Source organism: Chiloscyllium plagiosum, unplaced genomic scaffold (genome assembly GCF_037043375.1).
Source record: "Chiloscyllium plagiosum isolate Xiang-an unplaced genomic scaffold, Cpla_swu_hap1 HiC_scaffold_14, whole genome shotgun sequence".
NCBI lineage: Eukaryota > Metazoa > Chordata > Chondrichthyes > Orectolobiformes > Hemiscylliidae > Chiloscyllium > Chiloscyllium plagiosum.
This window is the reverse complement of record NW_028270152.1, coordinates 114797808-114809574: the sequence shown is the minus strand read 5'-3', so window position 1 is coordinate 114809574 and position 11767 is coordinate 114797808. Positions and strand designations below refer to the sequence as shown.

Here is an 11767-nt window from a genome sequence, read left to right as displayed (position 1 = left end):
AGACAGAGTCGGCTCAATCAACACTTTCTTTGTTCTTTCTGCCGAAAACCTTTCCCACTTCTTATTTTCACGTCAGGAGTTTTATTTACAACACGTTCCAAGGACTGGAGCAACATTCCAATGTCCAGAAGCCCTTTCCAATTTAAAGCGAAAGGTTTGCTCCTTTCACACGGAAAGAGCTGTTACTAAGGAAGGAGTTTCCACGAGTTGTTTCCCATGGCTTGGCAGAAAGTCGCTGATTGAAGCTGCAGTGGCCGCTTTCTGTTGGCATCGGGAGCTTGGAGAAGGTGATGTCGTATTCTGCTGCGTGTAAACGTCTCACTCCCTGCGGACTTGGGGTGAATCATGGATGAGTTTTCCCAGTTACAATGTCAATATATGGTCGGGGTAAATGCTTATACTGAAATATTTGATGCTTATTCCCTGGGTGGGGTCGAACCACCAACATTTCAGCCAACTGCGCTGACCATTTGAGATACAGAAACTGGCAACGCAGATATCCAAAACCAATGTTATCGACGGTATATGAGGATCCGTCGGACAGCAGGAACTTGCGTTGTTTTCAGAGACGGTCGCTAATATTATGACCGAGAGGGTAAGCAGACTGAGGAGCTGCAAATACTCAAATTAAAAGGCATCCACGCATGCGCACTCTGCTCACATACATCTCCACCGAGTAGCTCACTGAGGCTGCTGGTATTTGAAGCCACGATTCGATAGAAACTGAAGCTGAAACTCCAGCATATTAGACCGCTCGACCACGCTACCACACAAAAGCCATCACTCAGATTTGTTTTGACTAGTGTTTCAGCATCGATTCACTTCAGGCACTTAGACCTCGCAAATTTTGTAAAAAAATTGGCGTAATTTAAGAAGAAAGACTAAAGAAAATGTACAGACAAGGAACAGGGCCTTCATCCATTCAAGCCTGAGCCGATCCAAATCTACTGTTTAAATCTGTCACCCAATTCCTAAGCATCTGTATCCCTCTGCTCCCCACCTACTCATGCATCTGTCCAGACGTATCTTAAATGTATCTACCGTGATTACCTCTCCCGTCTCTGATGACAACGCGTTCCAGACACCCAACACCCACTGTGTCAAGTAGTTGCCGCGTGTATCCCTCTTAAACTTTTCATCTCTCACCTTGAAAGCGTGACCTCTCGGTATTTAATCCTTCAATCTGGGAAATAAAACTTTTCTCTATCTACCCTGTCTGTACCTTCATGATTTTGTAAACCTCATAAAGGACCCCCTCAAACTCCTTTTTTCTAATGAAAACAAACCTAACCTACTCAACCTCTCTTCCTAGATTGCACCTTCCATACGAGGCAACATCCGCTTAAACCTTTTACGTGCCCTCTCCAAAGCGTCCACATCCTTTTGGTAATGTGGCAACCAGAAATTTACACAGTATTCTAAGTGTGGCCAGACCAATGTATTGTTCAATTTTAACATGACTTGCCAGCCATTTTATTCAATACCCCATCCAATGAAGCCAAGCATACTATATGCCTGCTTGTCTACTCTATCCACGTGTGCAGCAACCTTCAGTGTATAATGGACCTGCACTCACAGATCTCTCTGTCCATCAACTTCCCAAAGCTCTTCCGTTCATTGTATAACCCCAGCTAGAATTAGACTGACCGAAATGCGTCACCTCACAGTTGTCTGTTTTGAACTCCAGCTGCCACTTTTCCGCCCAACTTTCCAGTATATCTCTATCCTCCTGTATTCTTAAACAGTCACTTATACTTTCTGCTAGTCCAGAAAACTTCGTGTCATCTGCAAACTTTCTGATCATTCCAACAGTGCTCTCTTCCAGATCATTTATGTATATCACAAACAACAGTGGCCTCAACACTGACCCCTGTGGAGCACTACTGGTCATCTTTCTCCATTTCCAGAAACTCCATTCAACTGCCATTCTCTGTCTCCTATTGCTCAACTAATTCTTTATCCACCTGTCTAGAACACCCTGCACACCATGTTACTTTACGTTCTGTATTTGGTTACCATGGGGAACCTTATCTAACTCCATACTGTAGTGCATGTATATGACATCAACAGCCTTTCCTTCATCTATCAACTTGGGCACTTCCCCGATAAACTCTGTGCCTCTCACTGATATGCACATTATTTTCTAAATATGAATAGATCCTATACTTCAGTACCTTCTCCAGCAACCTTCCCAACACTGATGTTAGGCCCATTGTTCTGTAGTTATCCAGAATATCCCTACTGTCCTTCTTGGACAGGGGACAATATGAGCAACGTTCCAGTCGGCCAGAACCTCACCTGTGCTGAAGCATGCCACGAAGATATCTGTCAGGGCCCCAGCTATTTCCTCTTCCACCTCGCTCAGGAACCAGGGATAGATCCCATCCGTTCCTGGGGATTTGTCCACATTAATTACCCCTAGCCTGCCCAACACAGCTTCCCTACTTATGTCAACATGATCCAGACTAATCAAATGTTTTACTCTAGACTCATCATTCATCATGTTCCTCTCCTCAGTGAACACTGATGCAAAATAATCATTCAGAATCATACCCACTCTCTCAGATTCGACATACAGCCTTCCTTCATCTTCCTTCAGTGGACCAATCCTTTCTCTGGTTACCCGTTTGCTTCTTATATATGAATAATAGGCTTTAGGATTCTCCTCAATTTTGCGAGCGTGAAGTTGTTTCATGACCCCTTTTAACCCCCTTCATTCCTCGTTTAAGACTTGTCCTAATCTTCTCATGTTCCTCCAGGGACCATTATGTTCTTAGCTGCCGGGGCGTTATGTATGCTTCCCTTTTCCTCTTGGCGAGTCATCAACAGTTCACGAATATTGCCTTTCACATCCTTTGCCTTCAACGGGACATGCCTATCCTGCACTATATTTAACCTACCTTTGAAAGCCTACCACATATGAACTGTGCTCAACCCTGCTCCACTGTCTGTAGTCATGGCCGAGTGGTTAAGGCGATGGATTAGAAATCCATTGGGGTTTCCCGACGTAGGTTCGAATCCTGCTGACTACGTTATGAATGCTTTACTGCTGGAACAATTCTCGCTCAAAGTTCAGAAAAACTATTTTGTGAACCAGGCCGGTAATTTGATTAGACTTGGGAAACTCGAGTTCTTCATCTGAAATGACCCATATTTAAAACATTATCTCTGTTTCTCTTTCCAGATACACTGCTCGATACATCGGGTTTCTGCAGTTGTTATTGAACGTCCTAAGCAGAAGTGCTGCTATTCATTAGATTCCTTTAATCCCTGTCCTCTGTTCTCTGACTCGGGTCAGTGGCAACACTTCCTCCTGCTCGTCAAAGTGCTCATTCCCCACCGCTCCCTCTCCCATCATTACAAACAACCGCAGAAAATTGCCACTTAACCATCTTTGTTCCAAAGTGAAACTCACCAGCCTCGGGAATCTCTCCACCAAACGGGATTTCTCATCCCTGGACATAGTGCAAGCTAGATGATTCTGAAGAGATACTGTGAAAATATTGTCAGTTGGCAGTTGGAAAAATGTTTAAGAAGCAAACCATATAATTTAGGCTCCAGCTTTGGAAATCTTGAGAAACTCTTTGGGAAATCGAATCAGAGGAGGATGAAGAAGTGTGAACTTTCGGACCGAGTAGAGGACGGGACATTGACTCTGATGTTCTCGGGACAGGAACTGATCTGAGACATTGAAATAATTATCGCTCACGTACGTGAGGAATGCAAACTTCATCTGGACTCTGGGACAATGAAAAACTCTGGAACACTCAAGACAAAATCCAAATATTGACTGGGATCACGACAGTACGAGTACTATAGATGGGTCAGTTTTTGCCCAGTGTGTGAAGGAGGGCTTCCTGACACAGTATGTCGACATGCCTTCAAGGGACGAAGCCACTTTCGATTTAGTACTGGGTAACGAGCCTGGCTAATTTTAGATTCGGGAGTAGGTGAGCACTTTGGAGACAGCGATCACAATTCTCTCAGGTTTACTTTCGTGATTGAAAGGGATAGGTGTACTCCACGGAGCAAGAGGTTCAGCTGGTGGAAGGGAAATTACGATGCAATGAGGTAAGATTTTGGAAGGGTAGAATGTGGTAGGAAACTGCAGGGGGTGAGCACATTAAAATGTGGAGCTTATTCAAGGAAAAGCTCCTGTGTGTCCTAGATAAGTATGTATCTGTCAGACAGGGAGGAAGATATAGAACGCGTGAGCCGCGGTTTACTAAGGGAGTGGAATCCCTGGTCAAGAAGAACAAGAAGTCTTATGTTAGGACAAAATGTGAAAACTCAGTTAGAGCGCTCGAGGGTTCCAACGATATCAGGAAAGACCTAAAAAGAGAGCTGAGAAGAGCCAGGAGGAGACATGAGAAGTTGTTGGCAGATAGGTTCAGGGTTAACCCAAAGACTTTCCATAGGTATGTCAGGAATAAAAGAATGACGAGAGTTAAGTTTGGGACAATCAAGGAGAATAGTGGGAAGTTGTGCGTGGAGTCAGAGGAGATGGGGGAAGCACTAAATAAATATTTTTCGAAAGTGTTCGCTTTCGAAAATGAAAATGTTGGCGAGGAAGATACAGAGATACTTGCATGTAGACTAGAAGAGATTGAGGTTCACAAGGAAGAGCTATTAGAAATACTGCAGAGTGTGAAAATAGATAAGTCAGCTGGGCCGGATGGGATCTGTCCTAGGATCCTCTGGGTAGCAAGGGAAGAGATTGATGACACTTTTGGCGTCGATCGTCAAATCATCGTTGTCTACAGGAATAGTGCCTGTGGAATGGAGCATAGCATATGTTGTTCCCGTGTTCAAAAATTGTCGTAGAGACAACCCTGGTAATTACAGGCCAGTGAGTCTCACTGCAGTTGTTGGTAACGTGTTGGAAAAGGTTATTATAGATAGGATTTATGACCATCTAGAAAAGAGTAATCTGATCAGGGACAGTCAGCACGGTTTTGTGATGGGTAGGCCTTGCCGAACGAATCTTATTGACATTTTTGACAAAGTGACCAAACAGGGAGATGACAGTAAACCGGTTGACGTGGTGTATATGGGTTTCAGAAAGTTGTTCGATAAGGTTCCCCACAATAGGGTATTATACAAAATGCTGTGGAATGGAATTGTGGGAGAGATTGCAGCTTTGATCAGTAATTGGCTTGCCAATAGAAAACAGTGTTGTAGTTGATGGAACATGTTCTTCTTGGTGTCCAGGTACTGGCGGCGTACTACGAGGGTCGATGTTAGGTCCACTGCTGTTACATGAGATCTAACCTTGCCAATCAGTCTCCCATGGGGAACATTGTTGAACGCCTTACTGAAGTCCATATAGATCACAGTTACTGCTCTGCCCTCATCAATCTTCTTTGTTACTTCTTCAAAAAACTCAATCAAATTTGTGAGACATGATTTCCCACGCACAAAGCCATGTTAACTGTCCCGAATCAGTCCTTGCCTTTCCAAATACATGTACATTCTGTTCCTCAGGATTCCCTCCAACAATTGGAGTATTCTTGGCAGATGCAGTTTCATGTCGGGAATGCGAGGTCATATACTTTGTTGGGAAGAATCAAAAGACACGCTACTATTAAAATCGATAGAAACGCAAAAGATGTGCACTGCAGATGAGTCTCAGTGTTCTTATACATGAAACGAACAAAGATTAATCACATATTTATTTCTTGCTGGCAAATAAAAAGCCTTTTCTGATGCTCACAATTCAAGAGATGGTTTCCAAGCAAATAGCAAAATTAAGTCACCAGTAGAGTAATCAATTACCAAGATATTCCTTCGTGATGTTTTATGGGACATGTGGGATTTTTTTGATGATGGTTCTCCAAACGTTTTTACAATGGAACGGAGAGTTTTAGATGGGAAGTTAAGATCACGCATGATTATTGCCATTTTTGTCACTCACACACAATTGTTTTTCCTTGTATGATTTATTTCGCTTTGTGGTTACTGCGAGTGGGCTTGTAAACTACACATGCTTGTGAGTTCATTCCTCACTGTTCCTCAACTCCAGCCAAACAGAGTTTACATCCTTCTTTCCTGAATCAAGGTAATCTATAACCATTGCATAGATGTCATTAACACTTCGGTATTTCACAGGCCTCTGTATATCATCTTACAATGTTAATTGATCCTTTACTGTGTTGCAGTTGTGCATAAGAAGAGAAAAATAGAATAGAGAATGGTGGACCTCCGCTTCACACACCCGTTATTGAAGCGAAAATACAGATTACTGCCCATAATACGATCGTGGAAGCATGTGCCAAACCCTCAGGAAACACAGAATAAGTGCAGTGCCACAGGGCATGTCTGGTACAGCACCACAAAGACAACAGAAATGCTTATCTGAGCTTCTATTTTGGATGTATTTCTAAATGAGCAATAGAGTGTTACGTGTGTTCCATTAGGAGTTACCTCACACAAGGAAGTAACCAGTGTTGCAGACGGTCATATCATCCGAGTTCCAAGCCCTGGAATCAGAGACATTCAATATTCTGTGCATAACTGCAAGGAACAGCTGTCCGAGCCGTTTACAGTCCAGATGAAATTATGTATGCAGCTCTCTAGCTGTCAGCCTCTTTCTCCTTTGTCGTGTTTCGTGCAGTCCCTGCGTGGAATCTCGTCAACCACGCTTGACCTGCACATGATGCGGATTGGGCCTTGTTTTCTCGTGAGTTGTTGTCTGCGTGAGGTTCTCGGTTTCTATGCTGTCATACGTCCGAGTGTTCGGAGGAGTCTGGATATCGTTTTCCAGAATTTGTTTTTAATACAGGGAAGCATGATTTAAAAATTACCTCAAAGCATATCCTCGCTGCGAACTTTGTGTGCCATGCATTTGCGAATGAAGGTGTGTGGATATTGGTTCTTGGTAAAGAATTTGTGTGGGCGTCAGTCCAGCAGTCCCTACTAGCAATACGTACAAACGGCAAGGGCCACACATTCGACTAGAATAGCACAACAATAATAGGACAGGGCAAGCAGAAGACAGCCAGACAATTCCTGGAAGCAGGGCACTCATCCACGGATTCCATCCGTTGGACCCAATCTGCAATCGCAACAAGCGGAAACAGCGGTAATGAAACCAAATAAATTCGTACCAAAACGTGAGAGCAGCGTTTCACAGGAACCTCTGCAGCGCTGAGAATGTCGCCCAGACAGGCGAGGAAAAGTCTGCAAACCATATTCCTAGCGTCACCGAACTTTCCAACAAGAACTCCAGAAGCATCCGAGCTTCACATCTTTCTGCTCCAAAACACTCTGCTTTTCACAACAGAGAATTGCACACTCAACTACCGCGTGTAAGATGAGAATACCAGCCCCTACACTACCAAGGGCGGCAGTAAGAGCGAGGGGAAATAGCTGACACTGTCATTCCACAGCGACAAACGCTCTCTTTGAAAGGTACATTTTCGTATGAATGTCAGGGCAGCAGTAGAATATGGGAACTAAACAGCCCGCGCTGTGTATTCATATTCTGGACAATGTGAGTTGTTCACAGCTTTCCCTGAAAGTGAGTGGACGCCGTTATTTCACCGCTGTTGTGAAGCCAGATCCTGCACTGAATCTGCTCCCTCGTTTTTTGTTGTTGTGGCTAAAAGGTGGGCAATCGCAACGTGAAACTGTGTTATATTTCTCTCATTTCCTTCATTACTGTCCTGGTGAGGGAGCCTGGAGATTGGCTCGCTCGATCAGATGGAGGCACCAGCGCATTGTTGACCTAATTTAATCGAGAATATAATTGGTAATATTCACTTTGCATGGTACATTTTTCTGTTATGTTTTATGTTACTTGAGCACTTTCTGTTACTTGGCAATGCACTAAATCTCCAGAATGTCGGCAAGCTCCGTTTGGAATTGTTTCGGTGCTATTTGTGTGAACAGTTCTTGACATACACGTCTCGCACTGCCTCACTGACAGAAGTAACGAGTTTGTGTGTCTGATAATGACTCTGCCTTTTGAGTTTTGCACCTTGTCCACGTTAAGAGCTGTCAGTTTTTGGATTCTCAGGAGAGTTGAGGGGATAACACGATTTGTGAGTTTTTTCTTAGTCAACGAAATTATTTGATGGAGAACTTGGGAATGTATCAAGGAGAATGGTCATTGTCTGTAAATGCCTGGAAAACATTCCTCTCCTTGTCATTTCAAAACATTACGCCTCAAGAAAAAATAAAATTCAAACACGCTGACTTCGTAACAAACAGCATGCGTTTTTGCAAGTGGTCTATTGAAACTGTTGTCAGGCACTGGAGTGTCACAGAATTGCCGAGCACGGAAGCAAACCTTCCTATCCAACTTGCACCTGCTGAACAGATGACCGTAACTAATCTAAACATAGTTGCCAATATTTGTCCCTTATCTCTCCGAACATTTCCTGTCTGCATACCCATTTAGATGCCTTTGAAGTGTTGTGAGTGCACCAAAATGTGCCACTAAATGTGGCAATTTATTCCACACGCACAAAAATGTCTGTATTAAAAACAACTGTCGCTCACATCCCTTTCAAATTGTACTGCTCTCACATAAAACCTATGCTATCTCGCTTTAAACTCACGTGACTTCTGAAAAAGTGAAGATTGACTCTGTTCTCTGCACGTCTCCCTCATGATTTTGTAAACTTTTCCAAGGACATCCCTCAGGCCTGAAGCTCCGGGGAAAGCTGTCGAAGAATATTCAGCTTCTCACTAATGTCCACACCGTGCAAACCTTTCAAATCGTTGTAAATATTTTTTTTAATTATGCGAAGGTATTCATAGAAAGTGCCAGGGGAAATTGTCTGAACTGAAGCGATGCTGAAACATTAGTCTTGACAGGTTTGGCGCTTAGTTATCGTCAGGGAGCGTCGCCGAGTGGTTTAATGGAGGTAAAAACAATGAATGCAGATGCTGGAGACCAGATTGAGGATTAGTGCTGCTGAAGATCCCTGTATTCCTGATGAAGGGCTTTTGCCTGAAACGTCGATTTTACTGCTCCTCGGATGCTGCCTGAACTGCTGTGCTCTTCCAGCACCACTAATCCAGAGAGGTTTAATGTGCTGTGTTTAGGGTCCAGTCTCTATTGCGTCGTGGGTTTGAAACCACACTTTGCAATAGAACAACTGCAGGAAGCTTCTTATGACAGAACTACACAGGTCCTGATATTGCTTTATGGGTGTGTTTGTTACTCCTCGGGTCTCTCACCCTCTCTGCGATAAACACGGGAACATGAGCAACTGATTCTTAAAATAATGAGAACTACTGCTGTCCACTTCCTCTCGAGCACTGTGCGTTTGGACATGTAGACGCACAATTTTGCTGCCAGTTGCTGTGTCTCAAATGTTCAGAGCATTTGGCTGAAATGTTGATTGTCCGAGCCCAAAAAGAGCACAGAGCCTCAAATATTTCACATCAAGTATTGTGACCGACCATATACTGACAATACAACCACGAGAACTCATCCATAATTGACCCTGAGTCCACAGTGAGTGAGACGGTCACGTGCAGCAAAATGTGACCCCACTCTCTACAAGCCCCTGCTGCCACCAGAAAGGGGCCACTGCAGTTTCAATCAGCGGCTTCCTGCCCATCCCTGGGACACACCTAATGGAAACTCCTTCCTCAGGAACGGCTGTTACCGTGTGAAAGGGTAAAAATTCGAATTCAAATTGGAAATGGCTTCAGAAGATTGTCCCTGTTTTTAAAACATTTTATAATCAGAATTCCTGTCTCGAATATTAGAAGTGGTAAACTTTGTAGGCAGGTAGAACAAAGAAAGTGTTGAATTGTGAGGACTCTGTCTCTTCAGCAGATGGGATTCCCTACACTCCAATCAGAAATGATTTGGTTTCCTGAGGTATTTTCCCGATTGACTGGCAGTCTGCCAGAGTGTCTGGGAATCAGTTCGGCGACCTAAGGATCAGGGTCAAAATATGAACATATTAACAGAGAATCGTAAATCCCGGGGCAAGGCCTAAATGGATTGTAATGGTCTGAAGGAATAAATCTGAGATTTGAAAGACTTGAATAATGCTATTTGCAATGGGGAGGAATGAACGAGATTTTTGAAAATTGCCGTGTCAGCTGAATTAAACTCAGTATGAAATCATAAATTAACCAACACCAATCCTGTCCTGGTTCGCTCAGTCGGTAGAGCTTGAGACCTTTAATCTCAATTATGTGGGGTCGAGGCCCACGCAGGGCGCTGTTGTTTGCTAATCGGTTTGCCGCTCTTCATTAATGTTGCAAGAGCGAAATCGCTCGCTGAGGCAGGTTTTGTTGACACATTTTTTCCTCCGTTTTTGATCATCTCTTGGTTTCTGAGTGAAAACTGTCTCCACTGTACTGCAGGTGCAAGAGACAAGGTTATCAGTTCAGCCGAATATGCTATAAACAATGTCCCTTCCAAAACGTGAGTTACCATTCCAAACGTGCCCCAACCAAAATGTCCAGAGACGTCGAATGCGAATGGCCACATGACAGTGACAGCTGCATGTCAAATGGTGCTGTAATATAATTAACTGAATGAGAATGCTCTGATGGAAACCGAATGGAACTCTCCCTGAAATTTTCCCAATTCACTCGGTAAATGATGCTGTTGTGTACCCATATGGGTTTACGAAATGAACAGCTTATTGTCAATAACAGAGGTGGGGGTGATGCAGGATAGTGAGGTTTTCGTGTGGGTCAGAAGTGATTTGTTCGAACAGGGAATTCAAACGTCCACAGAGCAGACATAGCTGATTGGTCCAGGATCGCACTTCTCCCTTCTGTTTCAGTACCAACAAAAGAAATTGCGGGAAAATCTCAGCAGGTCTGGTAGAATCTTGGAATGGAAAACCGAGTTAAATCTTCAAGACCAGTGACACTTATTTCTCCATGTCCCTCTCCGTCTACCTTTTTTATTGAATATCTCCTGACTCTCAACTTTATACTCAGTTTGTCTTTTATTACTCCGTCTCCAAACTTTCAATGAACTTTCAATGTACGGAAAGTGAAATATGGCGCTGTAAGTTTTCTCAATGAATCCACTTTTTGTTTCATTTGTGTTCATTTTAGCTGCACATCAGTTTCTTTCTTTCTTCCATTTCTGTCCGCTAGGAAAAGGCCTTTCCGCCCATCTGCAGTTCGGGTTATTGAACATTCATCTTTTCGAGTCCAGGAGCTACTATTTCTTGGAGGACCTTCTGCACTGCATCTCGGGTGGGGTGGGTGCGAGGCTGTACCACTATATTCATCTGTCTATAGATATCGGAGCAGGGTCTATTTATTCCACACCACCAGGCTTCGTCATCGCTCTTCTGAATCTTGGTTATTATTACCCTTGCCATGGCACCTCCTTCCTTGATAACAGGAAACCGATATCACGTGTCAGGTGTATCTGTAGCCGTGGTGGATACTACTAAGTGCCAGTAACTGGGTACACAAGGATCTCTGCGTAAATATTTAGTGACTTATTTATAGTCGTCTTGGTTACCAAACGGGCATGGGTGGCATGTAAATGTCAACTTAACATCCTTGGTTAAGATTACCGTCTGCGGTTGTATCCCAGACACCCCTGCCTTCACGATTCGTCCTGCCATGCAGCCCCATATTTCTATGAGTCTACTAATCACTACTTACACTGATTTGGATCCGGTGTTGTCCAATGTCTCCTCAAGGTCAGCTACACGTTTGCAATGGCTGGCGTGTATCAACGTGGCTCTTTCGGCGATCTTAACAGCTGTCTGTGTTGTAGGGAGCCCTTGGAACAATCCCAGCCAGCTCTTCGCCTTCATGCTTTTGC

The 11767-nt window shown here is 43.8% G+C and overlaps 1 non-coding gene across 1 annotated transcript; it reads left to right on the top strand.

Annotated features, from left to right (window-relative positions):
- Nucleotides 1-2950: 2950 nt before the first annotated feature.
- Nucleotides 2951-3032, top strand: trnas-aga (transfer RNA serine (anticodon AGA)). The gene has a single exon. It is a non-coding gene; the product is annotated as a tRNA-Ser (tRNA).
- The last annotated feature ends 8735 nt before the right edge of the window (nucleotides 3033-11767 follow it).